The 14176-nt window shown below is 41.0% G+C and overlaps 1 protein-coding gene across 1 annotated transcript in view; it reads left to right on the top strand.

Annotated features, from left to right (window-relative positions):
• LOC104966451 (extracellular sulfatase Sulf-2) overlaps nt 1-14176 on the top strand; it is a 48791-nt gene that overhangs the window by 27467 nt on the left and 7148 nt on the right. The window lies entirely within an intron of this gene.

Here is a 14176-nt window from a genome sequence, read left to right on the forward strand (position 1 = left end):
GAGAATAATCCGCCCCGGCATAAATAATTCAATATATTTTGCAATTGGAGATATTCTTTCTTTGTTTGTTTCTTGAGGATATTCCCTCTTAATTTTTTATTATGTCTCCGTTGAAAATTTTATTTTAATTTGTGTCGTGAACCCCTCAGTTAGACGGTGTAAACCTCCTTTGTTTATTATATTAATTTTTACCGGGTGAAACTTTATTTACTTTGTATATCGACGGTGCGGATTTTTCCTCAATTTGCCACCCGCATTCATTTCTTACCTCTTCTGGTCGAGCCTCACGCGATCTTAAACCTTTTATGTGTGGCCTTTTAGACGGAAGAAGGAAGTCTGAAGAATGTCTTCAGGAGGAGGTTGTGTGTGCTTGCGCGTGTACTGGTTACTCCCGTTGCTCTTATCTCAAACACGTGTCTACCTTCTCGCATGTCGTCCATCCGGTAGGTCAATAAAATTGGCCCGCCGAGTCATTACTAACCAGCACGAAAAATGTCGCGTGCGAGGTGTCTAATTAAACAAATACTAAATAACAGTTCGTTAAATTATATAAGTAACGAATAGGCCTGCAATTCTCGTTAAGGTACCTATATTTTTTTCACAAAAGACTTTATTTAATGTATGAGGGTAACTTAATACTGACTTTCTAGCAGTCGACAGGAGGAGAGGGCACCAACCAGAGCTATGCATTTCGACGTCCGTGGAAAACTGTTGAAGAGAAGATGTATAAACTTGTATGGCATTTTGGTCGTAGCAAACGACACTTTCGTATATTTGATACAGGTGCGTCTTAATTTAGGACAACAGGAGGCCATGAAAATAAAAAGAAAACTAAATGGTATCAAGCGAGTAGCTCGGCCAAAAAACACCAGTCGCAATGCAGTAGTGTCCTTTCTCCGCGACACGCGCCACGCCACTGGCGTCCACACTGCGTATAAAATCAACTGGATTAATTTTGGCGCGCAAAACAAAAAATAATATGAGTGTCATAGTGGGAGTTTTATGTTCTATGCTTGTAAAGTGGTACGTGTTGTAAATTTATCAGGATGTTTATGGAAATAAAAGAAGAATACAAAAAGATTTGATGTTCCCTCGGGTCTCGTTCCGAAATTTCCTGCGTACGCCGAGCTCCCGGCCGCCCAAACGGCTTGGTACGTGATCCTATTTCGTCCCGACGCGTTGTAAACTCAAGTCGAACCCACTGTAGTTTCTGTCTGATATAACAATAAATACAACTTTATTAGCTATCAAGCTATGAAATATGTCTTGCGGCTCCAGACAATTAATTTTTTTGGCAAAAGGAGCAAAATGGCTCTTTTGGTCAAAAAGGTTGCAGACCCCTGACCTAGTGGAAGTATTTCACATATTATCTTACCTTCACATTATTTAATTTAAATGCATAATAAATACTCTTAGACCTTGCTTTAAAAATAAACTCTTTAATTTGGTTTTAGTTTGATATCTATTGTGAAAACATCTTTTACATGATGTGTTTTCTTTTAGTTAGGCACTGATTCACTGTATCACACGGCAGTAAATGTATGTAAACCTCTCTAAAAACCTTTAAACCTACCTGCATTAGCTTTAGGTTGCTGAACCTTTCGAGTTTTCAGCATCATTAGCCAGGGTTCGTCCAGTTGTATTGAACATTTTTACAGAATTATAAGAAAATTGGCAAAAGAAAATGCGGTTGAATAATTCCAACCACTAATGTTTTTGGATATATTGAGTTGATAAATCAGAAAGCCTTGTTGAAGGCAAGTGCATCCTGTACATCATTATTCATTTTCTAAATCAGTTTGAATTGCTTTCATCAACACACTTACTAATATTTTAGCATTACACATTTTATGGAATTTATGGCATTTTCACTAAGGTTTTTATGCGCAAATTGAAAATGCGCATTTAAATATTTGAATGGAAATACAGCTATGGTAAGCAGAAAACAGAAACTTTGCTCTGCCTGCTCTCTCCAGGCTTAAATGTTCAGTTTAGAGGGCAATTGCTGTACCTGCGAGCCACGATAGCCAGACAGAAACATGACCAGTGGAGAGAGGGGTCTTAACCCTAACGTCCGTCATCACTGATTACCGTCTCATCTAAATCATCTGCCATTTTCCACCATTGCTCTTCCTCTCATCCGTCCATCCCTCACTGCGCTGACATGATGATTGTCATCTGATGTGACGGCACTGGTATTCCCAGGGTCAGCCTGTGACTAGAGTTTAACCTTGTTTCTACGCCCCTCCTCTGTCGTATCGCCCTGATGTTTATTGTGCATATCTTCTGTGGTTCTTTTTAGATATTTCAAACGATATGTGCAAACTAAATGCAAAGAAAATGTTAAAGGCAGTGGGATTGCATACCTAGTTATTGGAATACTTAGTCAGTTGATTTAAAAAGATGCAGAATCGGCAAAATAAAAGCATATATGTGTGTGAGAGTCGCTAATGTTTTAGATGAAGAAAGCCAAAATAAATTGTGTTTCTGATCTGTTTGAGATCAGTCAGATGTAAAGCAGCCTCACAAGCATATTTTTTGTTCAGCCTACTTTCCTAGCTAGCCGAATGCTCTAAGCTAACACCTGTACATGTACAAGTGACCAAAACACTAACTGTTTGCCTGGGTTCACCTCAGATATCGACTAATATCAGTTCCCAGGCATTTTCTCCTGTAATATTCTTTCCATCGTTGATCCATTAAGCAGCAGGTAACCACACATTCTGTGTTTAAGTTGAAACCTTTCAACTGAATAGAAATGATGCGGGTCATTTTCCACGTCAGAGCAAACTCACATCTTATTGCAGAGGACCGCCCATTGGTGTGAAGGTTAATGATTCCCAAATCAGAATATTCTAAGTTCCTATTGGAACAAAACCAGTAGAACAAAGGCTTGTTGTCCCAAGCCAACTGCTACGAAGGCCTTAAGCTTCAAAATACGGCAGTATATGACATCATGTTGGCTGATATTTAAAAGTAACAGTTGAAAAAGACTGAAATAGGTCAAATAAAAATAACTGGGCTTTGTTTTAGGTATGAGGGGCTGTCGTACTATGGGTTTTCAATCCAACAGGATATTTTCCCGAACTACTGGGGTTTTAGAATAATGCACCCTCAGCATCTCGTTGACGCTCCATCTGGACTTTATTTTCTATTTCCTCTCAAATTTGCCTGATTTCCGTCTGAACACACCTTTAGGGTGGAGGTGGATCTGGTCTGACAAACACTAAAGTCAAGTTGGACATTGGAGATATCAATTTTTAGCTTGTTATGCTAACTTTGGTTGTTCCACAGTTTCCAATACTGTGGAAATTACTTATATTGTTTGCTAACTGGGGATAGCTGCTAACTGGAACAGGAAGCTGTCCTCTTCCTGTTCCAGTTGCTCAATGGTCCTTTCTGCTGTTAATCAAGACAACATGTTTCCTTGGGATTGTACCCAATGGCACACAGAATGGCATAGGCACGCAAGGTTATAAGGAATCAATCGAAACACTGACACATTTTCGAATCAACGATGTGTTTCATAATGATAAATTAAAGAAAAAACTGGCCTGTTGCCACTGGCCTGTTTGAACGCTCTTCCTGATCCCCTTAACCCAGTGGTTTGGGTTGACTAAGGCCCCGGCCACACGAGGACGAAAACGGTCGTTTGCGTTACTGTTTAGTGTCATATAGACCGTTCGGCCACACGAGGACGACCGAATATGACAGTAAACAACTGTGGAAACGATAACGGGTCCCAGGGTGGATAGAACGGCATACGCAACGCTCTGGGGGTCCAACGGCTCCGTGTGTACGCCCTATACGATTATTTTCTGATAATGATGAGGCAATAGCCCCGCCTCTCCCCACCTCTGCTGCTCACCCCCGCGTCAAAGTAAACTGCACACTGAATTCAGATTATTTATCTTTCTCTCGATATGGACATAAAAGCGAGTGAAGTCTAATCTGACAGGACGGAGACACGCAGCTCTGCTCACCTGCAGCTCCGGAGAAAAACACACACTTCAAGTCAGATCATCGCCCTTAGCTATTTTAATTACCTCTCAAACTACATAAACTAGTTATAAATATGTTTGTTTTTACTGTCGGCCGGGTCACTCATTACTGGATCAGCTGCTGCATGAGACAGACACTGACGCTGTCCGAAGAGAGGGAGGAAAAAGAGAGGCTCCGTGTATTTTATTATTATATTATATAGAGTCGTTATTCATTTGTTTTAAAGCTCAATAAATAACAAAGAACACCTTTGACTGGCACTTTTATAATTTTGTCCGGAAGATTTAAACTTTAACACACGTTGACTGGCGAAAAACTCAGCCCGGTTCCCTCGGCCCCCACCGCGGAGAATAAACAGAAGGGCAACCATGACAACCATGCTTCTTCGCTGCTTTTGTGGAGGAAGTTACAGCGCCACGTACAGGCTCCTGCATATGTACTGCAGCTTCTCCAGCGGTTGGAGCTAAACGGAGCTGTCTCGTGTGGACCGACACAATCCGGTGAACATTGCGTGTGGACGGAAGATATTTTGCGATTGCGTTTGCGTTAATCCTATGCGTTTAGCCGTATGCGTCCTCGTGTGGCCGGGGCCTAAAGGTAACCAGGAGTAACCACAGTGGTTGCAGATTTAAAAACAAGCCTATTGGATATGTTGGATCAGACAAAGTTCATACTATACGTTGTTCTAGAAGGCAAACGCGTCCAAAGTATATATATTTATCTTCCTTAATACACACATAATTTTTTTGCCTTTTCTTTAAACCACAAAGTTTGCCACTTTCTAACTTTTATCCTTTCAACTTTACTTCTAATACATTTAAAAATTGACTTTCAAACACTCTCTTGCCTTCAATTAAACCGGCGGGGCCTTTGATTTAAGTTGCAAGGTAAGACAAACTTCTGTATCAATCAATTTGCCTCACTCCTTTCATTTGTAAAAAGATGTAAAATCTACTTTGGCACCTGATGGTGGGGGAGCAAGGCTAAATCAAAGTGTATTAATAATTAACTCTAATTAGCAGTGTGTGGGAGAGGTGTGATGCCTGTTTCGATGGCAGCGCTTCCACTCCCTCCTGAACCTCTGCCTGTTCTCCAGATCATCCACTGTGAGAGATGACAGACTACAGAGAGAGGAAGACAAACGTTTCTCGGAGGAAAGGCGCCGGGTCAAAAAGACAGGACCGACTCTTCTGTATCTTCTTTTTATTTATTTTCTTCACTCGAAAACAACCCGGGGAGCGAGGGAAACAAAGAGAAAGAGCAAAGGCAGAGACAAAAGTCTAACCATTTGTTACGACAATTCAAGTTAATTAAGGAGCTTGTTGTGAGATGATGGGGGCACCTGCTTATGTAGGTTTTAACTGAGCAAGAGCATTACGGGGGCAACCACTGAAAAAAGGATCTGAAAGGAGGCTTAATTAATGTCTCAGCAGGGGTGGAGGGTACATAGAGACGCAGCTAAAACCCTCACAGGCCCAGTTCCAAACTAGAGCTCTACTAGCTGGGAGAGCATTATATTTCAGAGCATTGCATCATTACGGATTATCCAACAAGCACAAGTGTCACCAAGCCAATAAACATCTATAGGACCTCAAGGGGGAAATTAGTCTCTTTCCTCACACCCAAAGTGTAAGAAGTAATAGAACAAAATTCACCCAATTCCTTTAGCAGGGACAAGCCTACACTGAATACTTTAATTAGAAGTGTGTGTTTGTACAAAGCAGCAGATACTACTAACAAAGACAATTCATCTTATATTTGAGGGGAAAATCTGATTGCAGCGAACACTTTGACCCTCTTTGCCGTGATGAATCGGGCGAGTCACATATGCGGATTTTGATTTATCTTCCTGACCTTTTGTATGCAAAGGAGACACGTTCTGTATAACCATAATGTGACACGTCAGAAAAAGAGGTCAGGCCTGTGAGAAAACAAGCCCTCCTCCTCCTCCTCTCCTGCTCTGTGATGAGTCTATTGTTTTGCCTCGCAGTGGCTGCTGTTATAATGCTGAGCACTGGAAGTTTACCTCGCCCCCGACTTAAAAGTCATGCCTCTGTGAGGCCCAGTACGAAAATAATTGTAGTATACATACGACATGTATACAACTTACTGATATTATCTATTTTCTTTAAAAGAGCTAACCGAACTTTCAAAAGGCTCTTTTTTCCTATCTGTTAGAGTAACTTTACCTTTAAAACCAAACATTTATGCCCTCTTTATAAATGTTAAACCAGTGATACATTTAAAATATCATGTGGAATGCCTTATGTTCGTGTTTTATTAAGATAAATGAAATGGAGAACAACTCAAGGCATACCATAACACTACTTTGCATATTTGAATATGATGTGAATAAATAAGTCGTATATGTAATCACTTTCCTTTATTACTCTTAACTTCTGTAAGTTACTCTATATCATAATTCAGTTGATGGGATACTATGCAACTGAGGTCACATGTATGGAAGGCCAGTCAAAATGTTGATTTGCATGTTGTCAGCCTTGTATGGTTTCTTCACACCAAACAAGTCAATGCAAAAGTGTAAATGCACTGTGCAAGTTGGCTTTTGTTTTGTGGTCGAATCAGAAATGGAGGAAAACACTATTATAGCCGTGTAGGCTTTTGTCATCAATAACAAACATCTAAAATTACTTTAAGTTTATTTTTAAAGTTACACAGTATCTTTTTGTATGAACACATTGCAGAGTTGAAATGCTTACATTAGATTACTTTTTATTTGTTATGTTGATAGGGTGGCTACATTATTAGCATAGCCGTAAACTATTCAAACTCAATTGAGAAAAGAAGCATCTCAAAGATTGTCGGCTTACGGACAACACTGACAGATCATCAGTTCAGACTGCTAACAATAAGGCATCATGATGTAGTTATTAGCACACTTTTTACACAGCGAAATCGGTTTATTTTAGGTTTAAAATGCAGTTGCAAAACTGATGCATATTGAAAGAAATGCTATTTAGCTGTGCAAATAATTACTAATAAGAACAAGTTATGCTGCAGTCAGGGTCACTATTACAATGCCAGTCATATCATCTGGACCAATGAAAGAGAGAGAGAGACTGCTAACGTTACCTAGACGTCCAAAAAAAGGTAAGCAAGCTTTTCTATTTAGCATCCACTTTCTGAGTGAAAGCTACAGCGATTAGCCTAAACATTTTCACGCTTTGCCTAAAAGCTATTTATTTTTCTTTAAACAAAAGGGAAAATGTGAATGAAATGTTTTATTAGTATTAAGTATCATTAGTTATTTTCTTTCCAAAAAGGGAGAATGCAAATTTCAAGTTGAACTTTTGTATGTAGCAAGGTGCATGTCTATCACAATATCTTAACATAACATAAAGCTTATGTGTAGAATCGACTTGGACGATGTATGCAGAAAATCCCCCCTCTGTAGAACACACTTACATTTGAATGTCTCAGCTATTCATGCATCTCAAAATACATACATTATACTTCATTGTAAATCCCAAATCAGGACCGGATTAAGCTGAGGAGATGTGTGAACATATGTGTAAGTCTGTGTGTATGAGGGGATGGCAGCAAACACTTTAAATATTAATTCCTTTTTTTCTTGCCATACTTCAAAAGGGCGACAATAATGCAGGGCTGTGAGGAGGCACCTCCTCTCTGAGGGGAGAATCAAAACAGAGAAAGGGAGAGTGTCCTCCTGTCATAATTAAACATGCATGGGCACTTTTTTTTCACAGATGCTGTTTGTTCCGCTGGCCTGGGTTTTGACAGGACGCCAAAACAAGCCCAGGTGGAACAGGGTGTGCAAACAAGCTTGTGAGTACAGGCATGAAACACACAAATTAGCACCTAAACCAGATGAATATTCAAGTGCTGGGATCAGGGCCAGCAGGCCGTCCCATGATCAGAGGCACAGCCAGGCCGGGTGAGAGAAAAGAAACAAAGACTCCAGGTAAATCTTTGGGGTTGCACCAAAATATCTGATTAACTGACGGTGTTTTACAAACTTCATCATGGAGCCTCTGACAGGAAGGCTATCATTATGGCCCTGCATCCCTCATTCATCAGGCAGCTAAGAAGGCGCAGCGAGTTAAACAACATGAGGTTCTGGCCATTGGTATTTCGTTCAGCTCCATCCTGCTCCTCCAGTAATTGATACAAGACAGTCTGAAACATTGGTCAGAAGGCAGCAAACCATTTGTGAATACAGGCCTGCTAAGCCTGAAAGAAAAACAATAACAAGGCAAGATATGCTGGGAAGACAACAGATGGATGTGCAAGTCCGGTGATGGATGTGTTGGGGGCTGGTGCAGAGGTACAGAGGGGGAGAAATTAGGTTGGAAAAATGGATAGAATGGAAAGAGAAAGGAGGCAGGGGAGGGAGCCGAGGAGACAGATTGAGAAGGAGTGAGTGGAGTCCCACAAGAGAAATTGTAAAGTAAAGCTGAGTGAGTGAGCACCGGCAGTCCAGGGACATCTCGCAGGTTTTTTCCAGGGGGGAGAATCAGAGACAGAGAGTGCATGTCAGGTCCCCGGGCTCTCCGGAGCCCAGGCACTTCCTGACATAAGTAGCCTCCCAAAGATGAACAGCATCACCTCAGCTACAGTTAGAAGGTCGAGAAATTGCTCCCACTGCACATGGCCCTCCTTCCCCCTTACACCATGTGACCTCTCCTCCTCCACCCGGAGATGCTTCCCGTCCACTCTGGCCTCTCAGAAAAAAGGCAGCTCTTCCACTTGGCGGGACACGGAGACCGGTGCAGCACAGCAGACCTTTTTCCACATGAGTTTACCCGTTAAGGCTGTTCTAAAATAAAGCCCTCTTAGTCACACATGAACTGAGGGTGAATTATGGATGGGGCCTTGGTGATGAAGTTGTGGGATATCTTAATGACACCCAACACGTCTCCCTTTGACTCCCCAGCTGCCGTAAATTAACTAGCTCTCATAATTAAACTGGGGGAGAGAACAAGCTTGGTCATCAATAAGTCATCACTGGCGGCTTCAATTTACTAGCCTGCACTCACTGATTGTGTCGTCTAAAGTGATTCTGCACGCTCCTCTGGGCGGGCGTACACTCATTTCAACACAGCACTCACCTAATAATAAGCATGAATGAATAACTCGCATTAAAACCCGATTAACGTGGATTAAGCACAATAAGCAATGGTAAATAATAAAATAATATGTTCCCTGTTAGCATGCTAAAGCTACGTTTTTGTGACCTGTGGATACAGATGCTTCTCATCCCGCTCCCCTAAGTGTTTTTTGATAAAAAGAAGATACGCGGGATAACACCGGAAACTGTCCACTTATTTGCATTCAAACGTGAGATGCTGCTGTCCTAAATACGTTTTCATCATGTTCTCCTGCATCCCCATCTAACATTCATGTCTCCTTTTTATGCTTTTATCACCTTGAATACGCCCGGCTCAGCCAACCATGTAGTGCTCCCTTATCTGCCAGATCCAGCAACATCTAGCGGGCCCGCCAAAGTAAAACACGTTGTGTCCGCGACTTCGCTTTTTACCATTTAGTGACACAAACATCAGAGCGGATTATATGGCTGGTATAACAAATGTTGACCTGGGTTTTTCATATTAATGTCCAATCCCTAATGCAATTAACAACGTTTAAATTACTTGCATAATGTCTGGCAACCTGCAATTTCCTACATTAGCTGAGTAAATCAATGAAAGCCCTTTTTGGTTTTCTTCTAGCTAATGTTTGAACTCAATGATCATTTTGTCCTTAATGTAAAATCCCTAATGCAATTAAAAACATTTCAATTACTTGCATAATGTCTGGCAACCTGTCATTTCCTAAATTAGCAGAGTAAATAAATTAAAGGTACCTTGTTTCTGTTTACTGTATAGAAAAACCCTGGTAAATGTGACATACAACATTCAATGTAATTTATTTCTAAACACAATGATATTGTTCTATTGATACATGATTTAATTAACATGTAATATAAATGTCTAATCCGTAGAACAACTAATAACAACATTTAAGGTTCTAGGCAATATCTGGTAACATCTAATGTCCTTAGTTAGCTGAGTAAATAAATGAAAGGTACCTGTTTCACTGTTTAAGCATGTCCCACCAGCGTTAGCATGGAAGCAGGCGTACGGCTGAGGCCTCGCGCAGAGAGGCTCGGCGTGTGAAAAGAGAGTGCAGTAGTCAGGATGATTGAACTTGGCTGTCTTCGGGGAGGGGGGAGTACATGTGCTAATCCTAATCAGGACCTGTTCCCTGCCATGTAATGGAGTAGGAACAACCCCGAGCTCAGCGCTGGACACGCTGAGGCTACATTAGTGAATAATGTTTTCCAGCATGGGACACCGTTTCTATTACGCTCCACATGCGGGAGGAAGAGGAAGCTGTCACTGTGAATTAACCGAAGAGCGTGCCATGCAAACATATCTTGTGTAATTGGAGTAAAAAAGTGAGCGCGGGGAAGAAAGGGGAAAGGCTTTTTAAAATAACACTCTACATCAGCGAGGCGGTATGCTTGAGACATTATGAAGCTTTTAGCAAACTGTCAACCTTCAGGACAAAGGATTCTTACACTCCATCCTCCGGAGGCTGTTTTATTTACTCCTTCTGCAGCGCTCTGTGCCTCGCCAAAAAAAGCTTCTGCTGGTATTTGTTCGCTCTGAGCGCTGCTGCTACTGCTGCTGCAGTGTTTCTTGAAAAAGCTTTCAAAAAGACCAGTTTACCTGATTATATCGACAGCTCTACTGTAACATCTCCTGGTATTAGAGGTCATGAAGACGATGTTTTTCTTATTGTCTCGCTGAGTTCCCTTCCATCTCGCAGAGAGCGAATCTCAGAGCGGAATCACTTTTCTGACAATAATTTATAAATTATGCACTGCTTGTGTTTGAATTGAGAAAGGCTTTCATATCTCTTCCATTAACTCAGATTAAGATTTCATACTGATGCTTGGGAGAATGCTCGTAATATCCCCGTCTCATTTCAATGAAATTTTTATTAGTGCTTTTTTCTGTACTACACTCCTATTGGGATGTCTGTGAATCTGAAGCTTGGCTTTGGACATGAACTCCTCTCAACCTGCCTGCCAGTGGCTCAGAAGGTTTCAATATTTGATGGGCTCTGGCTAACTCAGCCGTGAGATTCCAGCTGCAGAGATTTAACTCTAATGTAAAAATTGTGAACGGATGAAAACTGGGGTGTCATAAGTAATATATCTGTTCCAAGAGGGGTTGCGGTTACCATCCACGAAGAAAAAAAAATACTAATAATACAACAAAATAAATAAAAGAACAGAAGAAAAAAGGCATTTAAGAGGGAACACTCGACTCCATTCTGCCTCTTTGTGTTTCCAAACTGGAAAGACCTAAAGCTATAGGGCTAACATGTATCAGCCTTAATCTCCTGCTTCAATTGACTCCTAATTGTGTGCACTCTTTACCTCTTTTTGTGCAGCCATCAATAACAGCGGTCTCCTAATGTCATCCCTCTGAAGAAATGGGCATCACGCCACTTACACTTTATAGGCCAAATCCATTTATTTGAGCATCTCTCCTTTTTCTCCCTGGCTCTCCTAACGGAATTCAAAGCATTTGGAAAATCTGTCTATTCAGCGTTCGCGTCCCGGCGCATTCTTCCCCAGAACCAACTGAGGTCAGATGAGATGGGTCTGATGAACTTTCCAATTTCTCCCATCCCTGCAATCTATAGCTTATTCCCTTGAGTCATATGTTGTCCAGTGTAGTCAAGACTGCTTGTAATGGCCCTGCTAACAATGCACTCTTTGTGCTGGATAAGGAAAGGAGAAAGCCTGATGCCCAGGGGCACGGGGCAGAAGAAACACTTTCAGTGCCTGCTTATGTCTCCTTTTTTCCTTCCATTATACAAAGGGACTCTGCTGGAAATATTTGTCTTGACAGTAGTTTAGCATCGCTCCCCGCTCCTCCGCCCTCCCTCAGAGATTAAACTATTGAAATGGACATAAGCGCAGATGCCACGCTCTTTTGTGCCGCAGAATGTCCGAATCTAACATTTCTTAACAAACGTAGCTTCTGTGAGTTGGTTTTCTGGGGTACAGACGGACATGAATTCCTCTCCAGCAGCTCTCAGAAGTGCCTTCTCTCATTAAAGAGAACCTTCTATGGAAGCATACGCTTCCCTCACACTATTTATCGCTTCTTATTACCAATAATAACATTGCTCCTCCGGGAGCTCAAGGGTAAGTATGCCCCCTAGCACTCCAGCCCTTTTAGAGGCTCGCCATACTGGACTGAACACAGTCCGTACACTGCTTACAACATATCAGCTGCTCCACATCCTCATGAGGATTACTGCAGCTGAGCAGTATCACAGTTATCATCTCCAGCAGGGAGCAAGATATATTATAGAATATTAGATTGCATATAAAGATATTCCAAACAAGTGCCTGTGCATGTTGGATCGCAACATAATTAACTGTATTTTAAAATAACATAAAGCTTATTTATAGAACATTGTGTGTGAACCCCTGAGGGCTACACTGCTGGATATATTTAGGTTCAATTAGCTCAAATAATTGTTAAGGAGGGAAAATAAACATGCATTTAGCAGGTTAAGTGAATTGATGTTCCCTTAAGCAGTTCACTCTGGTTTCATTAGGCTGACTGGACAGTGGTTGTGGAAAATAATGCAGTACATTTACTCAAGTACATGTTCCAATTACTCTACTTGAGTATTTGTATTTCCTGCAACTGTATTATAATTAGGGCCGGGACTTTAACGCGTTAATTAAGATTAATTAATTACACAAAAATTAACGCGTTAAAAAAATTAACGCATTTTAATCGCACTTATTTTTGCACCGCGGAACGTTTCTCACTGGATGAGTTTCAGGGGTACCGATTATACTGAAGCACCAACTAACGTTCATTACTTCAGACAAAAACAAAACACAGTGAACAATAGTCGGAAACGAAAACTCGGTAAATAGTGGTGGCGAATAAACCGGTTATAAAAGTTTACAAATGAGGAATAATTAATTGATACTGGGGATAAGGACTCGATCCAAAGGTTGAATACCGTCGATAAAGATAGAGACCTGATTTTTGATTTCAACGAGTTTATATGAATTACATAAATATGGCACTATCGGAGATGAGGTAATGTAGAGTCTTCATGGAGGGAAGGTATTAATGCCCGGGCCCTGAGCTAATTTTTTTAATTGAGGAGTTAGATTAATGTCGAAACATTAATTTAATTAGGCCCGTAAAAATTACCGTATATTTATCAAGGACTCGGGGACTCTTCGTCAACTCGTTCGTTAAAAAAAAGTGTACCTAAAATCTATGCGGTAGACTTATTACTGACTTATGTATGCTCGCGAATTCGTTGTTTTGTAACAAATAAAAAAAGGTTCCTCCAAGAATTGGTTCTGGTTGTCTTTTCACGTTAAAAACGGGTATTTCACATCGTTATCGTATAAATCCTTATATCATTAAAGTCTCTAAGTCCATCCGGTACTGCCATCCATCTGCGAAGACGATTTGATAATTGTTAAACAAAAAATTCATTTTGTGTTTATCGAAATTTCATATCGTAAGTCCTTCTGTAACTTTTGGGACTGATAATCTTTTTAGAGAGACAACCGAAGTCTGTGCCCGGTATGTCTGAAACAACTAAATCGGTGTCAACTAAATTTTTTAGATTATTTAAACGTCAGTTGAGAGAGTTATTGGAACCGGTCTTTTTGTTGAGTGCGAAGGTAGTGCGCGCGAGAGCGTGGTTGTTGCATTTTATTTATCAAGTTGTCATTCACATCGCGTTAAATTTTATTTTATTTTTTCACGGTCACTTAGACGTGGAGTTTAGGGAGGATAAGAAGGTTATACGGAGTGAGCTTGTGTTATTGGTTAGGAGAGTTATGCGCGCGATGGCCGGTGACAACTAGTTGCGCGCTTAACCCACACCCAGGAACATGAGGCTGGCAGCCCGGTTTTGCAGTGCGATCGAAGGTGCGCATTCGACGATTATACAAAAAACGTAACTCCACTATGAACTCCGAACTACACGACGCCACTATACGCTTAAGAAAGACCCGTATTAAACGTTTTGTTGGCACGAGAATAACTCGCGAGACCGGTAGGCAGGCAAAAAATTTTGTTTTAACGGGTAGGTCGCCCCGTTGGTTTCGCCAGAGTAGTCGAAGAAG

The sequence above is a fragment of the Notothenia coriiceps genome, unplaced genomic scaffold, assembly GCF_000735185.1.
Source record: "Notothenia coriiceps isolate Sejong01 unplaced genomic scaffold, NC01 NC01_scaffold00037246, whole genome shotgun sequence".
Lineage (NCBI taxonomy): Eukaryota > Metazoa > Chordata > Actinopteri > Perciformes > Nototheniidae > Notothenia > Notothenia coriiceps.